General features: G+C 39.1%; 1 protein-coding gene across 1 annotated transcript in view; it reads left to right on the top strand.

The window, feature by feature from the left end:
• The window catches only part of TMEM117 (transmembrane protein 117), a 310,171-nt gene that overhangs the window by 115,770 nt on the left and 173,803 nt on the right, over positions 1-20,598 (top strand). The window lies entirely within an intron of this gene.

Genomic DNA, 20,598 nt, shown 5'->3' with positions numbered 1-20,598 from the left:
CATTGTCGCAGCACACCTGTGCTTCTCTCAGCTTCAAAGGCTGTGCTGGAATTCATGTTAAGTGCCCTGTGGTTTTTGGCTCCCGTGTGTTTCCAGCAATGCTGGTCTGAGGGGGGGGGGGGCTGGCTGTCTGGCTACAAAGAGAAGATAAAAATATTTCAAGCACCTTCATTACAACTTCACCCTCATTTATGATGCTGTGACATGACAAGATTTTTCTGTTTCTCTGTCCAGGAGAAATTTTGTAATTCAGCATGTTGGACGTAGATTCTTACATTATGTGTAACTCAAGCTCCCTATGATGTGCAGAATAATTTGAAAACTCTTTTGAGAAAGTATTAAAGAATCCTTAGTAGCTGGATAAGCTTTCTAGCATATGAGAGCAAGGATTCTAGGAGTCAGCCTTTCAAATATTCATGTCAATTTTTTACTACCTCAGTACTATAATCCATTTGTTCTTTTCTCACCTCTCTTGGAGGACATCCCAAGACTCTGTCGGAACAACCTGTCCCAGTGACATCAGAACAATGCTGGTTCAGAGTCCCATTCTGTGCTGGGTGATGTCTGAGGCCTTTTGCATGCTGATTCAGCTTAAGACAAATGGGCATGACTAGTGATATGCAAGGGATGAATGATAAGAGTTCTGGCAAACTCCCCTTTCTTTTTCTAAATATCCCTTCACTTCAACTAGGTCAAAAGACTAATGGTTCTTCAATCCATTCTTAAGTTTAGAGAACTGGGCTCAATTACTTCAGTGTCAATTGAAGAACAAACAACTCCATCTTCTTCCTTCCTTCAAAACAAACTGGAGACTTTTTTTCTAATCTAGAGGCCCCTCCACCATTTAATTTACTCATAAGGGAAACAAGAATTTTAAATAGAAAACATAAATCTTCTCATCCAGGAGGTACTCCCAAGGATTACCAGTTTCCATCTTTCCTGTCTGAAGCCATTTTGAACTTCCACGTGGACTCCAAGCACAGTCTACTGTGTTATGACAAAATGGGCACTTGAAGACGTTAAGTTACATTTTAGATAGCTGCTATTTTAAATTAATTGCTTTCTGCAAAGAGACCGGGCGTAATGATAAGCAACTAGACAAAAGAATTCTTTAAAATATATACATGTTAAAAAGGGGAAAAGCGGAAAGTTAGAATTGATTAAATCCAATAAAAAATCTAAAATTAAAATAGCTAAAATGGCTGAAAATAAAAAATAAAAAAATAAAGTATTTCTTCACAAAATTTAGAACATTCATTTTGTGAAGAAATACTTTATTTGAACACAAAGAAAAAGGATCTCAATCAGGGTTTTTACCTAGTCCCCTGATAGTCATGTCCATTTTAGCGGGAATGGAAGCATCAGTTAAACACTGAATCTTGGCTCATGAGTCATTTTTGTTAATATTAACCCTATAACAGCAAACATATGAAGAAAAGAGAAAGTGTTCTGATCTTTTCTGTCCTCCTATTCTCTGGTGTTTCTTCACTAATATGCTGCAGGCAGGATATCAGGACAACTCACTCACTCATTCTCTGGATCCTGGCTCACTTCTCCAGCTGGAAACAACATGTGGCTGGTGGTCTCTTCTCACAGGTTCTCTTTCACAAGAGAGGACTGTTCATGTTGCTATAGCTGGGCATACTATTTATGGTGGCAAAATGGATTTGAGTCAGTTCTAAAGATGGTTGAGGTTGGAGACGATTAGACAGAAGACAATACGGATGGTTAAATTGAATCGGTTAAAAAATCTATGTACAAGAAAAGGAGTAGTCTGGATCTTAAACATTGTATCCTAGAAGTTACTTAGGACCCAGCAGTCTTGTAGAGAAGTTCCGAAAACCTCTCTGATCTTTGGTCTGGTTTCTGTCATTCTTTAGTGGTCTGTTTGTGACCTAGAAAAGTGCTCAGCAGATAATGCCTGCTGACAACCAAAGGCCAGAGATGATGGTGTGATGAATGAATGCCTTAACCTATTTGTGTTCCCTTCCAGAAATGTTCAGAAGGGGAATGAATGATCAACCATTACCCAAATCAGATGTCCAAGCAAAGATGCTTCTGGCTATATCTAAACAGATGTATCTCATTCTGTTTCAAGAATTTTTTTATCATTCTGATGGTAATGAGATCTCAATGACTCTTCACCATCATTTTCAGTCCAAAGTCAATGAGCACAACTTTTCTTACTCTTTTCTGGGCTTTTCAGTAATATATTTCGATAACAATATGCTTATTGTCAAAGTCATCAAAATTTCAGTGAAACTTTTAATCAATTTGGAATGTTGATCAAAAAACAAACCAAAACAAACAGGAAAAATTTGGGCAAAATTTTTTGGTTTTGCATAATTTACCTCTCAGTTTTTCACCAGCTCAAAGATGGCCTTTTTCACCTTTCACCAATCTTATCTTAGTTTAAAATGTAAAGTTATATGACATATAGGTTTGAACACAACATTGTGAGTCATGAAGTTTAAGCCTAGAAGGGACCACCAGATCCGCTAGTCTGACCTCCTGTATATCATAGCCCTCCAACACCACCCAGCACCTGCACACTAAACCTCAGACTGAAATTAGATCAAAATTGTGATCTTACCCTTTGGACTTGCAGCTTCAAAAAATCTGGAAGTAAAAGATGATGCATGCAGTATCCCAGCTTCAAAAGAGGACATGCATATTTACCATGATATCCTAATAATAGACTCATCAATTTCCAAAAACCATGCGAGAATCACTAAGTTCACTTGTGCAGCATCATGGTTTAATTATTAATCTTAAAAACAGCTCCATGATTCCTTCAAGGATTTCTTTGACTATCTTGGGACAAGGTCTGACACATTCGTTACAATCTTGTCAATGGGCACATTACAGAAATTATTGTATCTTGCTCACCTTCGGTGATCCTCAAAAGTCACAGCATGGCAGTGCTTTCAGCTTCTGGGAGATATGATCTCTTATGTGGAGATTGTAGAGTGGGCATTTTCTCACCTCAGAATTCTACAGGAGTCCTGGAGATTTGGAACTTTTCGCAACACCCCCTGGAATGTGCTCTACTCCTGAGTATGAAGTAGTGGCTGTCAAACAAAAAGTCGTATCAGGATATCTTAAAAAAATAATCAAACCTCACAACATCCACAATAATGTCAGAAATCAACATGTCGGTTTAGGATGCCGCAATGAGGAGCCCTTTCTGTCAAGTAAATGGCTTCTCCTGGGACTTGCCTAAGCATATACTGCCTGTAACTTAAAACATCATCAAAGGCCAATGGAACCCAATTTCCAAAACCTTCAAAACAAATCTCTGCAATTCTGCTAGTGAATGGCAGCTGAACAAACCTGGTTTGTACAAACCACCAAAGAAATACCAAAAGCTACCCTCTGAGGGCATAGATGGTAGAACTAGAGATAGCTGGAAAGGATACAATTCACAATCAAAGAAGCTTACACAAAAGGAAAGTTATATAATCCGGTATGATGGCTGTGCTTCAGACTGTCTCATTGGCTGGATCAGTCTATGTTCCTGAATGCTGCAGTGATGTGAGGCCCTCCTTGTTCAGATCTCTTCTGTTGTTTATTACTCTGGAAATGTTTCAGAGTAGCAATTCTATTGTGTGAATGTATATTAAAACACATAGGTCTGATGCATCTCTTATTGAAGTCAACTAGAATCTTTAAGTTGACTTCAATAAGAGATGGATCAGGCCTCTAATAAAAAAACATAATAAATGGTAGGGGAAATGTTGCGAATCTTTCGCAACAACTACTTTTCCAAGTTTAGTGTTTAAAATTTTTTAAAGGCATTTAAAACTGTTTCCCCAAGAATACCATATTAAATGATTAAATAGTACTATGTAGAAACTCCTTGTTAAATTTAATGCTGGAAAATCTTGGTATTTGTTTTGTTAAAAACTTCCTTTTTAAGCCAGAAATTTATTATCTAAAAGAGTATGCATGGGAACTGAAGTCCTCTATACAAAAATCAGATACTTTTGAAATATGAGACCATGTGATGTATGCAAAAAACAAATTTAATCATGGTGTTGCCGGCACCCAGTGCCGAGAGGCTAAACAACAGCTGGAGTTGGTTCGCTACCTGGTGTGCTACACCCAATAATCACAAGGGGGTGGAGAAGCAGAAAAGTTTATTTGCAGCTGCAAAAAGGTACAGGGAGAATAGAATCTCAAATCCTGCACACAGAGCAGGAAGTTACACAGGCTTTTATACATCCTTTTTTCCAGCATACTTATCCAATAGCAAGCTGCCCTAAGTATCCATATAGCCAGCCAATCCAGTTCCCAGCTAGTTCCCTTGTTCCCTTGTATCATTTGTTAAACTATACATAAAGCTGCTTTATTCAGCATTGTTCTTCCATATCTGCCCTGTTTGGCCTTGCTTAGTTTCAGGCAGTCTGACTTTTCAATATATTGTTGCAGATCCTCAGCATAACTGCTGTGAGTGCTTCCAGGCCGGGGGGGGGCCAAGGACACTTGGGCCTAGTGCGAGGGCGCTTCATCGACACTCATAGTCTTCCATCCCCTCGAGTTACCTAGTGGCCATGCCCCAGTGTCCCCAACAATGGCCTTTTTTCCTTTTGCACTTGCATAACTTGTATTTTTTTAAAACTGGAACAAAAAGTCACTTTGTAGGTCAAGTTTCAATACCAAGCAGACTGAAATACCATAGCTTTTCCTTAAAAAAAAAAAAAAAAGGTGGTGACAAATGGCCACCCTATAATAAAAAGTAAGGCAATCTTCTAGTGAAACTAGATTCCTGCAAGGGGCAGACCTTCTACCAGTTTTAAACTTTCTAACCTTTCAGGAATTCAAAGTGATTGCTCAGTGTGATGCACACTGTTCTTGTATGACCAGTAAATCAAAAAGGACAGGGTCACAGAGCATTATTTTTCCTCTGATGTAGCAGGCTATTTTGTTTTCATATGCAGTATGTAACAAGAAATGAAAACTCTGGCTCACAAAATTTGCAGGTTCCTGCACTGAATATCCTTCAAGGGATGATAGGGTTCTTAAAACTTTATAGAATTTTTGTTATAAAAGAGTTGAACTCCTCAAGCACTATTAACTAGAAATATTTATTTTCTACAATTTCCACCAATTTTCAGTGCCTTTCCTATTAATGTTGAATTTTATCATTGGTTAGGTAAGTATGGTATTTTGAAGGTTACTGTTCCATAAAGTTTTAAATAAAAGGCTAAAGGTAGGTAGTGAATGAAAGTGGATATAAGATTAATTTATAATAGAAAATAGAGTACTTTTATAAAGAGCATGGTCGAATTAGGGAAAAAGTTAAATGCAATTTTAGTGTGTGAACTTTTGGTGGTGTTCTTGTAAATAAATGATTTAAGTCAATGAAGATCACTTACATATTTGAAACAAGGAATAGTATGCTATTTTAACAAGGAATAGTATGCTATTTTAAGGATGTATGGTAAAGGTTAAAAAAAGGTGGAGTGAAAGGTAACAATCAGAAGGATAAGTTGCCTAATTTTCATAGGTGCTGAGCAGGCCATCAGCTTTATACTACATGGCAAATTATAATTCATGTTTGAAGTATTGTTGCCATAATATTTAAATAATATTACCTTTAAATCAGAGTAAGTTGCCTTAGAAATGCCTTTTTAGCAGTGATGAGCTCTGTTTGCTACAGCATGATAGGATATAAGTCAAAGGAAATTATAAGACTGCACTGGGAGGTGTGACTTTCCACAAAACTTTAAAAATCTGTTTCAGAGCAAGTTTAATAATTTTTGTTAAATTAAATGAATGCCAGGAATTAGGGTTTATATCTGATGCTATAGCTATTTAAAGACCTCCGTTTTGTCAGTGAGCAAAAATAAAAAATGACAAGTTTAAAATTTCTGTTATAAAGTGGGATTTAAAAAGTCCTGGAACATAATTGATTAAACCATAGCCTGTCTTTCTGTTGAGCAGTCATTAAGGACAGGTCGCCTAACGTCTTATCTCCTTCCAGCCTAGCTCTGCTTGAATGGAGTATTGTGTGTCCATTACTGTTTGGAAGTGCCTGAAACTGATATAAAAGTATTTAAAAAAACAGAAGCATTTTCCTGTGAGGTTCAAGTTCAAAAGACTTGACTCTAAACAGAGAAGTTTCAGAGTAACAGCCATGTTAGTCTGTATTCGCAAAAAGAAAAGGAGTACTTGTGGCACCTTAGAGACTAACCAATTTATTTGAGCATAAGCTTTCGTGAGCTACAGCTCACTTCATCGGATGCATACTGTGGAAAATACAGAAGATGTTTGTTTTTATACACACAAATCATGAAAAAATGGGTGTTTATCACTACAAAAGGTTTTCTCTCCCCCCACCCCACTCTCCCGCTGGTAATAGCTTATGTAAAGTGATCACTCTCCTTACAATGTGTATGATAATCAAGGTGGGCCATTTCCAGCACAAATCCAGGGTTTAACAAGAACGTCTGAGGAAGGGGGGGGGGGTAGGAAAACAAGGGGAAATAGGTTACCTTGCATAATGACTTAGCCACTCCCAGTCTCTATTCAAGCCTAAGTTAATTGTATCCAATTTGCAAATTAATTCCAATTCAGCAGTCTCTTGCTGGAGTCTGTATTTGAAGTTTTTCTGTTGTAATATCGCAACTTTCATGTCTGTAATCGCGTGACCAGAGAGATTGAAGTGTTCTCCAACTGGTTTATGAATGTTATAATTCTTGACATCTGATTTGTGTCCATTTATTCTTTTACGTAGAGACCGTCCAGTTTGACCAATGTACATGGCAGAGGGGCATTGCTGGCACACGATGGCATATATCACATTGGTGGATGTGCAGGTGAAGGAGCCTCTGATAGTGTGGCTGATGTTATTAGGCCCTGTGATGGTGTCCCCTGAATAGATATGTGGGCCCAGTTGGCAACGGGCTTTGTTGCAAGGATAGGTTCCTGGGTTAGTGGTTCTGTTGTGTGGTATGTGGTTGCTGGTGAGTATTCGCTTCAGGTTGGGGGGCTGTCTGTAGGCAAGGACTGGCCTGTCTCCCAAGATTTGTGAGAGTGTTGGGTCATCCTTCAGGATAGGTTGTAGATCTATCTCATTTGCTTCATTGCAGGCCTTTCTAACCACCCTCCCAGCCTCAATTAGTTTTAAACTGCCAAGGGAATGTTGGCAGCTGCTGTTTCTTAACAGAGAAGGATTTAAAATTCCTCTGCAGGGCCATCCAAGTGAACTTTTACTGCTTACTGGCTTTCATGATGGAAGAATATCAGCTTAATTAGGTAGCCTCTTCACAAAAAAACAATAAATAATCTAAGAAAATATTTATCGTAAATTCCACCTTAACCATTGGCCCCCTACTTCATACGTGCATCCAAAGAAAAGCTCTCAAGTTATTCTTAATAATGACCCAATAATGGTACAGCTTTTGGCATGTGGCTGTTAACTATTCAAACAGTATAAAACGATTTCTGAAGAACACCCTTAAACAGTGACAGCATGAAGTACCATCGAACACTGTCCCCAGGCAAAGATAGACTAGATTTTTTACTTCAAGTTGTATCTTTCATGATAATTTTGAGTTCAACTTTAAAAATTAATCTATTTTTATGATTTTTGTCATTTCAGTTCAGTAATCATTTAATTTTTTTCCTTAAAGTTTTGTAATTGAAAATGTACAATTACGTGGCACTACTGTCTTCAGCCTAACATGTAATTAAAACATTATTTTTTCCATTTAAAATGATTTGTTCTCATGATGCATATTTTTCTTTAGTAATTAACACATATAAATTGCACTTTAGGGTCTGCATATAGGGTCTATAAGGACATGTTTGTGCAGCAGTGTTACTGGACCTTCAGTCTAATATTCAAAAACAGTGCCATTCTTAAACCATAATCCACACCTTGTTATGTCTTAACTGCTTAAGGCTCTAATAAAGAAAAGCATTTACGTAGGTGCTTAAGTTTTAAACTTAAGAGATGTTATTAGGACTTAAGCATGTGCTTTACTGAATTGACATGGATTTAAGCAGGTGCTTAAATTCTTTGCTGAATCAAGGCCTAATGTGGACAAGGTCCCCAGCTGTGCACAAGAATATCTCTGATAATTGTTGGACTTGGAGCAGAAAGGGAAGTGGTGTCTCTTACCCAAGCAGGGAGTTTGCTATGGATGAGGATAATTGGAGCCAATAGATATATAATAAATCCATTTGAATATAAACATTTAGGAAAACTCCTTCACACCCAGTGCTTAAAAAAACAGCCCAACTAGGAAGTTCAAGCACTTGTGTAACAGATGTGGACATCTGTATATGTGTAACTCATGCTGCTTGTTGTTGTTGTGTTGTTTTTGGAGACCTGCTAGTTCTTCACTTGGGACAAATTGGGACAGATGTTCCATTGGGTGGCAAATTTACATCACAATGTACATCTATGCCTTCTCCTTCTTGGTCTCAAGAAGACAATGATGGTTTAGCAGATTCTCTTGCAGACTGCGGCCCTGACATTACTACATATGATATTCATTCATTGTAAAGGTCATTACAAAAGCTTTTGGGTTGATTTTAGGGTAGAAGCTATAAAATGGAGCTTCACTAATTTACACCAGCTGAGAAGCTGGCCCATTATTATTTAAGTGACAGTTAGATTAAGGACAGTAAGGTAAAGTAACAAGGAGTAGGGTGGATGTTTCTTGTAGTATTTTAATGTTTCTTCAAGTAATATCAACCAGTAGGTGACTAAGAAATAGCAACCAAGGTATTCTGTTTTGGTTGGTTAGATAATAGGTTGAAGAGTGGGCTTTCCTCTTCCTCACTGCAGTATCCATATGGCATTCTTGTCTTGATTATATACCAGGTCTTGCAGAATGACTGGTACTGGTCCCAGTTTGTCTTTATAGACTGCTTGCTTCTTCACTATATCAGTTTAAATCTCCATAATTTGTTAATTTCTACAGTACTTGATGTCTGGTTCTGTTCCATCTGCTCTGCAATCTGCTGCTGTTATATTATAAAGGAAGCCAACCTGACCCTCTGACCAGCTTGTCAATTGTCATCCCACTTCTTCCTTCCTTTTCATCTCAAAAGTATTAGAGGGGGCCAAAGTTCATTATTTCTCCTCAAAGCCAACAGTTTTTGTATCTGTCTGATTTTTGTGAGCTGCAGTGGGATGGAAAAAGCACTGGCACAAGTGACTAATTGTTTCCAATAGACATCAGACTTTGCATACTTAAAAACAGCAAGATATTTCCTCTGCTTTTGCGATCATAAATCATATTTTATGGAATTACTTGCATTTCCATAGTGATGTTTGCCCACAGAATATTCATTGTTCCTTTTTTTTAGGCTTTACAGAACTTGGATGTAATTTTATCACAGAACAGTTTTTAAATGTTTTCCTTGGAAAGCTGCTGTTCTTTGGGGTTCAGTGACAGCGCCATGTATTATATTCTGAATCTTTTATCTCAGGGTGGCATAGCTAGTGTTTTGGACTGAATTATCATTTTTTGCCCGAATAGTTCTTTGAAGATTCTAATAAGGACAGTATGTCAACAATTTTTTTTTCCAAAACTGCTTCGGCATTACACAGTGCTAACCCAGTCAGATACAATTTTCTAATTGCTTATACTTACCTCTTCATTCTCTCTTCTTACCCATATAGACCCTGCTCTAGCAAAGCACTTATGCATGAGTAGTTGTCACGGTGGCTGGAATGGGTCACAGCGGAGAAGGCCAATCTCAGGTCAGACTGTCAGAAAACAGGGCAGATACACCCAAACTGGTGGTATACTCTATAATTAGATTTAACCAAACCAGCAACAAATGTCTGCTCCTGGATCACTATACTAGCTTATAATAGACCCACAGCCAGTCCCCTGAGACACTCCAGCCTATATTACCACCCAGACAAACTAGACTTAAGGATGAAAAGTTATTAAAACCAAAAATCATCTCACATTCAATTACTCCCAGCTCCAAAGGGCCAGTCACTTACCCTAGGTCAAGGTATAATTCAGATCTCACCAAAGACAATGCTGAAGCCAGTTTCTTTAGTAAACTAAAGATTTATTAGCTAAGCGAAAGAAATGAGTTATTGAGAGGTTAAAGCAGGTAAATAAACTTTAATTCATTTGTAACATATAAGTCCAATATGATAGCAGAGATGTAGTCATTTGTTGGTTTCCAATAGTCTCCCAGGGTTACCTAGAATGGCTCTAGGGATCTCGGTCCAATTGCTCAGAATTCCATCCTGTCAGAAGTCATCAGTCCAGAGATGAAAGATTATTCCCTTAAACTAGTAGTTATAAATCTTGCTCACAGCAAACAAGCTGACAGGTGTCTCCACCCATGTGGGTTTTGATGAGTAGCAGCTGCCCATTGAGCTGTGAACATCCATTGTTGAACATGAAACGAACCTTGCTTTGAAGTTAACATTCTACTTCCTATGCATACACAAATAATCCAGTCACAGTGATATACATAATGTAATTACCGGCCATTCATTAAAATAGGGATGGCTAAGTGGGAATAATACAGGTATCTTTCTTTAATATTCATGAAGTTCTGCATACTAAGTAAATGCTCATCTTTATATGAACAACTTTTGATCTAGGGTTATTTACTATAGGGCATGCATAATGGCAAATAAATAACAGGATATAGTCAAGCTTAACAATACAGTTACATCTTACAAGTGAATTGGTTTGAACATACTATGACCTTTTAACATTCCTTTGGTCTCTATTAACATGTGAGTGAATTAGCCTGCTGGCAACCTGTGAGCCAGCATCACAGTAGTCCAATAGAAGTCAATGGAACTGCCCATGTAATTAAAATTAAGTCCATGATTGAGTGCTCTGCTGGACTGGGACCATAATCTTTTTGTTCTTTTCATAGCAGTATTTGCTTCGTGGCATCTCTCTCGATGAGACATTACCTGGTTGAGCAGCAATTTTGCAAAGGGGCTTAAAGTAGAATTGAATATGCACTTTTCCTTAAAACTCGTGAAGATCATGGGCTGTTCACAGTGTACTCTCCCATCCTGTGAGCTATTGCGCTGGTGTTTTCTTTTCCCTTTATGTTATAAGTTGTTTGCACTTTATAATATGTCACTCTTATGTCATTTCCCTCCCCTCTGGTTTAGCACTACCTCACTCTGCTTGCTTGTCATTCTGTTTTTTCCTGTTCTCCTTCCCTATTCCTTCTCTTTTAAACATTGTTTGTTCTTCTTCCCCTATTACTTTTTAATTTTCTCTGGTTTTGTCAGATTGCTTTTCTCCCTCTTTATGTTGATTGTCTCTCTCTGGTATCTACCAGCTTCAGTGTTCGAGAACTGGGCATGCTGATGGAGCCTGACACCTGCTACAGGAATCCATGAGGCAACTAGGTGACAAATATGAAAGCCAGTGGTGTTCATGCGAGAGTCAACTAAGCAGAGAGTAACAAACATTCATTCCTATTAAGCTTTACCAAGTGTTATATCTCCAATTCCCCTATACACAACACACAAACCCTGCAGGACAGAGTTAATATTTTAATTTGACTTTGTACTATAGCTTTGAATTATGCCATCTCATCATGTAAGAATAAAATTCATTTTCTGTATAAACCCATTTATATTTGCATGTGTGTATATTTATATGCACCTTAATATAAAATATATGTATGTCTCATTTTATTTTGGGAAGCAAGGAAAAAAAATCCTAAATTGTGGCGCTAAGTGAGTGGCTACCTAGTCTTTCTCCAAACACTTCAGTGTAAAGTCTAGCAGAATATACTTGATTGTATTTGACCGCCCTAATGCCAGGATAGGTTCAATTATTATGATGATTACCATAGTGCCTAGGAGCCGTAGCTGTGGACCAGGACCAATATTTGAATTAGTGGATTTTGTGCTGGATCCTCAGCTGCACTGGTGCTATGTCTGGCATAGCGGAGGAAGAGTTCTTCGTATCATGAAACTGGCCTCCTTAACTGGAGGACTGGGGTAGTCAGTGCTGAGCTGCGCCTACTCCATAATGCCCCTTTGTTGTCATTCTGTATAATTCTGCATCTCTCTCTGCTTTTCCAATTCAGTAATTCTGATCACAGTTCTTGAGCTCTGAGGGCCATCAGCTGCATGTATTGAGTGTTTACTTATGCCACTTTGCCACTGAGACTAGTTCAAAGAGATGTTTTATTCTACTCAAAGAGTGTTGTTTTCAGTTTAGCTTTATTATCTGTTCTTACAGCAGTTACAACCTGAACAATTAGATATCTTTGTAAATATAAAAGATGATGGTATAAATTCCCAAATTAACTCCTCAAATTAGACATAAAAGTTGTTTTTAACTATATATTGGCCAAACTAAAAATAGTCACTGAAGCTCCTACACAGTCCCCATGCTCCTGTGCTCACTTTCTCAGTGCCTTGCTCATTCTTTCTGTGGTCTCTGTCCACACATACATACCAATAGTGCAAGTATATTGCTAAAGAATAGACTGGTAAGTAAAATATATTTTTTAACAATAATTAGTCAAGTATCAAAACCAAACTGAACAGCAATTTACCTCTCCTGCCTCTATAGGTTAAAAAATGATGATACCCTTAAGTAGACTTCGAAATATTGTATTGTTAATTTCTCTCTGAATTATTCCCGATGCAGAAATATTACTGTACTGTATTATATACCGTCTTTGAAGGAAAAATGTATCTAACACCTTACAGATTTAACTAGAGCTGAATGGGAAATGGTTTTCTGAAAAATATTCCTGTCTCAAATCGGGCTGGAAAGTTGAAATCTTTAATATTTTCACAACCCAAAAAATCTGGAAAAATTAAGGTCAGGTCAATCACAACATGTTGCTTGATTTCAAAATATTTTGTTTTAGTTTTGATTTAAAAAATTTTTTTTACTATGCACTAACTTGCATCTTGAAAGGAAAAGTTGGTTCAACTAAAAAAAAAGACATTTTGATAGTTTTAAATTTTTCCCCCCCAGCATTTTTTAAAAATGGGAAATGTATTGAAACTGATGCTTTCCCGTAAATAATAAGTTTTGGTAGATCAACACTTTCAGATGAAGGAATGTTTAGCCAAAAAATTACCATCCTGCTCTCTTATAAACCCCTGTATTTCATATATTCATACTGTATTCATGTACTGTAATATGGGTAATACAAGTACGCTTAGCAACAAGGCGTCTTTATAGTCCACTTGTAAAAGACGCATGCATGGACCTGAGGCCATATTAACTATGGATTTTTGGTCCCTGTGCTGCAGAAACCTAAAGGACTTTCTTCTTTTCTACTTTTAGATATTCAAGAATATCACTGTAACCAAACTCAATGAGCAATACAAATTAAAACTAACACATTATGAGATATTGTAGGAGTAAGGGCCAGATTTTTAAAGGTGTGTCGGCACTTAGTGGGGTTTTCAGAAGTACCTAGGCGCCTAACACTCACTGATTTCAGTGTGAGTTAGGTGCCTAGATGCTCTTGAAAATTCTGATAGGCATCTAAATAAATACCTTTAACAATCTGTCCCTAAGCTTTTGGTTGCACTTGGAAGCAATACTCTCTCTTTCTGTCATATACATGCATGTGCAATTATGATGTAAATAGTGATGCAAGTTGCATGTTGAGTCTAAGTTAATTAGCAAATGGGCACCCATGGGCAAATTGCACCAGTTTGAAGTGCATAAGAGTCTAACTCTACTTATTTACTCAGGGGTAGCAGAAGAAAATACCTGCAAATAGGGTGGGTCTAAAAAGAACCATTCCAGGAGTGATGTGACAGTTTTGGGTCTGTCTATCTGAATATATAAATTCCAGTTTGATTTTTATGAACGCTGTGTTTATACCCTTAGGATTGTCTTTTGCTGTATTCTTGCATCATACCACTTGCGCTAAGGGAAGGGGGACTGGCACCTAGGTGTCTGCCTCTGAGTGGTACATCAATAAGGACTGTCAACAATTGAATAACCTTGCACTACAGGACAGTGAGATGACTAACCCCCAGGGAAACCCATTCTTCCAAGTGACCTGGTATCCAAGCAATGGATCATATGAAGAGGGGTTTGAAGTCACTGAGAGTGGTCACCTGACAAATCAGACTGTAACTTTATAAAAGGGAGGCTCTGTCATGCGTCATCCTGAGAGAGACAGGGGAGCAAACCAGGACTGGAAGCAGAGAAGGCTGAGCATCAGGAGGAGGAGGAATCATGGATCCCTGACCGACACTGACCAAATTCAAAGGGTGCAGGTTTTGTTTTTCCATAGTTCTATATAGCTCTTGTGCTGTCTAAGAATAAAGTGTGTGTTTAGAAATTCCTTTGCAGAAACTATGCATTACTTGTTTTCGCTGTCACATAGTCCTCAAAGAGGGAAACAATATATCTGAGGGTCCACAGCCTTCATGGAACTCTGAGAACATGCAACAGCTACTGGGGAGGCTTAGGAAAGCTGGCACTTGTTTCAGGGCTGAGCCAGTTGGACTGCAGGGTCCCCAGTGCCAAAGATGGATGTCAGACATGGGGTCAGTATCTGGAGTGAGTGTCTGGACTCAGCCCAGAGAGACAGTGCCTAAATTCTGCACAGCCCCAGAAAGCCAAGATCACATGGAACCTAAGGTTTGGGTCCAGTGCATTATCCTAGAAAATACCCACCGGGGGAACTCATGTAGGCTTGTAGCTCAGTATATACAAATAGACAAAAGGTGCCAAAAAGGATGGTGTACAATAAAGCAACCCCTTTTTTTAAAACTTATATACATCTAGTAATAAACAATCCAGCACACTCAATAGCATGTGCAACGATCCATATACCCTTGCCCAACCCCCATTAGTGTTATATTCAAGCAGGTGGTAATTCCTATAGTGACAACAAAATGTAATTCTTTATTACCAAAAACTACATTAATATGGCAACTCTGACAGGATTCTGGTCCTTTTTTGATATCACTGTATATAGTGAAAGCCAAAAGCAACAAATTAAACAAGATGCGTGACCTGCTAGTGACTGAGTTGCATGAAATATGCTACAGAAGCTTACTAGCCCATTAAAAGAGGTACTAGAAAGAGAAACAAGGCTTTTCAATTGTTGACTTACTAAGCTATTTACAGTATTTAGCAGTGAGAAAATCTCTTAACAGTCTCCCACGCTGCCAAATGGCTTTGTAAATAACAGCCAGCCTCTGACCCCTTTATTTGAAGAGTCCTTTCTGCTCAAAACAGCTGGGGTGAAAGAGCGTAGTCTTTGAAAAAGGGAATGAGCTCTGGATGTTTACGTGAAGAGTTCACCTACTAGCATAGTAGTGTTCGGAGGGCATTTGGCAGCCTGTCCTTGACCTGGCAGTGGAATTCCTTGTTAGGGCCTAACAACATCAGCCACACTATCAGAGGCTCGTTCACCTGCACATCCACCAATGTGATATATGCCATCATGTGCCAGCAATGCCCCTCTGCCATGTACATTGGTCAAACTGGACAGTCTCTACGTAAAAGAATAAATGGACACAAATCAGATGTTAAGAATTATAACATTCATAAACCAGTCGGAGAACACTTCAATCTCTCTGGTCACGCAATCACAGACATGAGGGTCACTATCTTAAAGCAAAAAAACTTCAAATCCAGACTCCAGCGAGAAACTGCTGAATTGGAATTCATTTGCAAATTGGATACTATTAATTTGGGCTTGAATAGAGACTGGGAGTGGCTAAGTCATTATGCAAGGTAGCCTATCTCCCCTTGTTTTTTTCCTACAACCCCCCCCCCCCCCAAGACGTTCTGGTTAAACTTGGATTATTGCTGTGCACATTGTAAGATGAGCTATTGCCAGCAGGAGAGTGAGATAGTGTCTGTGGGTTGTTTTTTGAAGGGGTGTGTGTGGGGGGGGGTGAGAAAACCTGGATTAGTGCTGGAAATGACCCACCTTGATTATCATGCGCATTATAAAGAGAGGTTTCAAAGAGGGATGGGCTATTACCAGCAGGAGAGTGAGTTTGTATGTGTGTCTGTGGGGGAAAAAAGGGGGGGGGGAAGGGTGAGAAAACCTGGATTTGTGCTGGAAATGGCCCTCCTTGATGATCACTTTAGATAAGCTGTTACCAGCAGGAGAGTGGGGTGGGAGGAAGTTTTGTTTCATGGTCTCTGTGTGTATATAATGTCTTCTGCAGTTTCCACGATATGCTATGCATCCGATGAAGTGAGCTGTAGCTCACGAAAGCTCATGCTCAAATAAACTGGTTAGTCTCTAAGGTGCCACAAGTACTCCTTTTCTTTTTTCTTTGTTCTCATCAGTAAGCAACCAAGTGAAATCTGCAGCTACATTTTTATTGTCTGACTAAACAAAACATAAATTAAATGAAGTGTATTACACAAAAGTAGTAAAAATACTGAAAAATGTTGAATAATGTATAAATTGGATGGTAACAAAATGCAAGAATAAACCTAAGCAGCTGATGCAATTCAAAATGTTACTGCTGTGAATGGGGAGGATACGAATTTTGAAAATGGTAGATGTTCTTCTGCTTTTGGGACTCAAAGGGTCAAATGTTGTCCCAAGTTATACCCACTGCAAACCTACATATGACATTAGTCAAGTTTCCTGTCAAGCACCTTCACACTTTCTCCCATTCTGGCTCTTATGCATAGGAAGAGCTTCCTATTTGAGCTGGGTGACATTTTTTGGTGAATAGTATATTATCTGAAAAATGCATTTTTGGGGAGCACTGAAACTATGCACAAAATCAGGTTGAATTTGGGGAATAGTTTCAGTGGGAAAACTGAAAATGTTGGAAATAGCAACAAAGTTTTTAAAAAATAGAATGAAAGGTCAGATTGAAATGACATTCAACACTTCTTTTTATTTGACTGGAACAAAATATTTTCAGTTTTTTTGTTTTGGCAAGAAAAAACAACAACAAAAATTCAACTTTGGTTTGAAATGGCACCATACTGAAAAATCAGTTATTCCCCCAGCTCTTCTTCACATTGATATCCATAACAGCAGTAGGTTATTTTGGAGAGAAAGGATAGCCCAGAAGTTAGGCCATTAGCCTTGAAAAGCATGGGCCTGGGTTCAATTTCCTGGTCTGCCACTGATTCCTTGTGTGATGTTGGTCATGTAATTTAGTTGCTTTGTGCCTCAGTTTTCTGCCTCTAAAATGGGCTTAATAGCACTTCCCTCCCTTGCAGGTGTGTTGTAAGGACAAACATATTAAAGGTTGTGAGGTGCTCAGATACTACAGCAGCAGAGGCCATGTAAGTATCTAGGATAGATAAAACCTCCAAATTCCTTTTTAAAACTTACCTCTACCATGATACCTACAAAATAATTAATAATGGCTGATCGCTGCTAATCCTCATTGTATTACTGTTATCTTCTCTTTCTCCATTGATGGTTTTATTGAGACAATGTTTTTCATCATATAGTAGACTGTAAGATCTCTGGAGCAGGGACTGTCATTTTCATAGGTCATGGAGCCGGGAGGGCCATCCAGGTCACAGGTTTGGCCCAACCAAAATGGTCATGCTGAGTAGCTCTGCGACCCCATGAGCAGGTCAGAATGCCACTCACTCAAATTTGGGGAGGTGGTAGTAGAGGCTCATGGATCAGGGGTGTCAGGCTGCCGGTGGTGGGCCTGAGGAGGAAAGAGGAGGGTAAGGGGTGGAGGAGGAAATCGATGCCACCCACACACTTTAAGTGGTGCTCTGCAGCCCCTGGTCATTGATTACAGTTGTGCAGTTCCTAGCACAATGGTATCCTAGTCCCAGACTGATTGGTCCTACGTGCTACTGCAATTCAAATAAATAATAATAGTACATTGGGGTGGAAGGATGCATAGACTTTTGCAGGTTTTCCATGGCGGGATGTATTTCACTACCTATTATGCCAATAGGGCAGCAACTCCATGTTCTCTTGCTGTCAGAACTTTTCTTGACCAGTTCACTTTTCTTTTTTCTGGTTTTTTTTTGGCGGGGGGGAGAAGGGGAGATAAGTAGCTTCTTTTACCTCTGTTTTGTGATATCAGGATATTATATCTGCACTGAAATGCACACCTTTCTCTTGAGCTTCTGTTCTGGTTCTTACAGCACTTTCCAAGAGTTGGGGGACTAGAGAGAAATTCCTGTTGTTTCTTGAAATATGTATGTTGGATGACTTTGGAGAGGATTCAATGTCAATTAATACTGCCCTGAAACACGAATATGAGGCAATGGTAACATTATCTTTGTTAGCTTGACTAGGCTGGCTCCAGCTGGGGTGCGCACCATTGGGTGAATATCAGAACACTCTGGTATATTATGAAATATTCAGATCTCCTGGTTTAGTTGTGGGTTCCTCCTTCAACTCTACTTTGGCAATGTAGTTCTGTCCTCCACAGACTGCTGATAATGAAATCATAGAATATCAGGAAGGGTTGGAAGGGACCTCAGGATATCATCTAGTCCAACCCCCTGCTCAAAGCAGGACCAATCCCCAATTTTTGCCCCAGATTCCTAAATGGCCCCTTCAAGGATTGAACTCACAACCTTGGATTTAGCAGGCCAATGCTCAAACCACTGAGCTATCCCTCCCGCACCAGTGAAAGCCTCTGTACTCTGCAGCAAACTAGATGTAAATTCTGCAGCATTGAGTTTGCGTCCTGCAAAGCTCCAGTTCAGACTGAAGATTCTGTGGCAGCATCCAATAAATTTAAAACATGAAGGTTGTAGTGAATTAAGTATGAAAATGAACAATATGGTCAGTGCACCATTCCCTGTGTCATAAATTGGAATTAATATTGGTATTACATTGTCCCCCCTTTTTTCTGTTTTCATTGTGCTTCATATTTTGTATGAAAATACAGAACAGCATTGTGAGGGGTCAGGGAAGCAGGAAGTTTGGGCAACTAAGGGAAGCAGGAAGTTTGGGCAACTAAGGAGGAGAAAATAGATTTTTCTGGCACCTGGGAAGGAGCAGGAGGCAGTTTGACATTGCGAGATAAACACATTAATGGGAAATTTCTCCTAAATAGTTAAAAATATTGGCACTTATATTTTCAACATTTGGTTTCAAAGTTAAGTGCCAACTGAGATAAAGTCATGCCTCTCAGAACTATTGCTTGAGGCAGTCAGACACTATTGCATCATTTTGTATTTGTTTCACATTTGGAAGAGTTTCTCCACAACTTGGAGTGCTAGGAACTTTTTTTAAAGAAAAGCTTGGATTGTGAAGCACAATTCTGAAGCAAAGAGTAGATTCTGTGGCAAATTCTGTGGATGTGGAATCATAAAGCACTGATGATACTATAAAAAGAGCACTGATGATACTATGAAAACTTTCTCTTGATTTTTTTCCGCGCCATCTAGACTTTTCAGGTAATTATTTGCTCAAAAAATTGATGTCTGAGTTTCCAGTCTGAGTATTTGGTCATAGGTGAAGAGGTACCTCTGTCCTTTACAGCCTTATCTGCACTGCCAAAAAGGGGACCCATAATTCACCACTGGTGAAGCTCCATCAATGGCAGCACTGATGGAAGCTGTAATGTACATAGGGTGAGGTATTTTTACCACTGTCTCATCTCACCCTGCTCTGAGCTGTAAGCAGAGTTAGATGGCATGTTGGTAAAAATCCCCATCTACATTACAGGTGAGTCGCATCATACGCGCATTTATCTTACACGAATTCAACTATACGCGCTCAGCAAAAAAAAAAGAAAAATAACAAGATACCTGTAAATATTGTGGGCAATTCACCCACCATTCCACTCAATGAGCATATGCCCCGGAGTGAGCGTGAGATGGGAGATGTGAATCTGCTGTTCCCTTAGTCGGTCTCAGTTCCCGCATGCCTCTCATAGTGTAAGCATCTCGCCGCACTGAGTGTGATTCTAGTGTTTAAAGATACGTATTTTTTGTACAACATGGCCCCTAAATGCAAACCAAATACTTCATCTGGTGCTTAACCGAAGAAAAAGTGATCAGTTCCAATGCTGGAGGAAAAACTGACTGTGTTGGACTTATTGAGGGACGGTATGTCGGTCTCCAACGTGGAGCGTAAATATGGCCGCAACGAATCTAGCATCCGTGCCATCAAGATTCGAGAGAGAGAAATTCTTCAAGCCGTGGCATCAAGTACTCCAATAACTGCTAAGGTGACGAGCCAGGTGTGTGATAAGACTTTAGTGAAGACTGAAAAGCCATTAAACTTTTGGCTGGAAGACATGAACCATAAACATGTGCCTATTGATGGCAACACGTTGCGAGAAAAGGCTCTTAGCCTCTATGCGCTGTTCAAACCTCCCGCCGAAGAGGGACAGCCTTCTGATGAGAAGGAATTCAAAGCCAGCCAAGGATGGCTTAACAGTTTTGGGAACCGCTTCAACCTCAAAAACATGCAGACTACTGGTGAAGCTGCATCTGCCAAAGAAGAATGGTCTAATTTCTGAATACAATCCCTCTATGGAACGAAGCCTCAAAATCACACGTAGTATTACGGACGATTTGAGACCCTATCAAGAAATGTTTGAGCAGCTCAAGAGACAACAGCGACAGTTGCTGATCACCATGTTTTTCAAGGAAAAACAACCAGCAGCAGATGAGCCTACGCAATCAGCTTCTCGAGCTGAACCAGAGCCAACCACTTCATCTACGA

This window comes from Natator depressus, chromosome 1 (genome assembly GCF_965152275.1).
Source record: "Natator depressus isolate rNatDep1 chromosome 1, rNatDep2.hap1, whole genome shotgun sequence".
Taxonomy (NCBI): Eukaryota; Metazoa; Chordata; order Testudines; family Cheloniidae; genus Natator; species Natator depressus.
The sequence above is the reverse complement of the archived record's forward strand: the minus strand, read 5'-3'. Positions and strand labels throughout refer to the sequence as shown.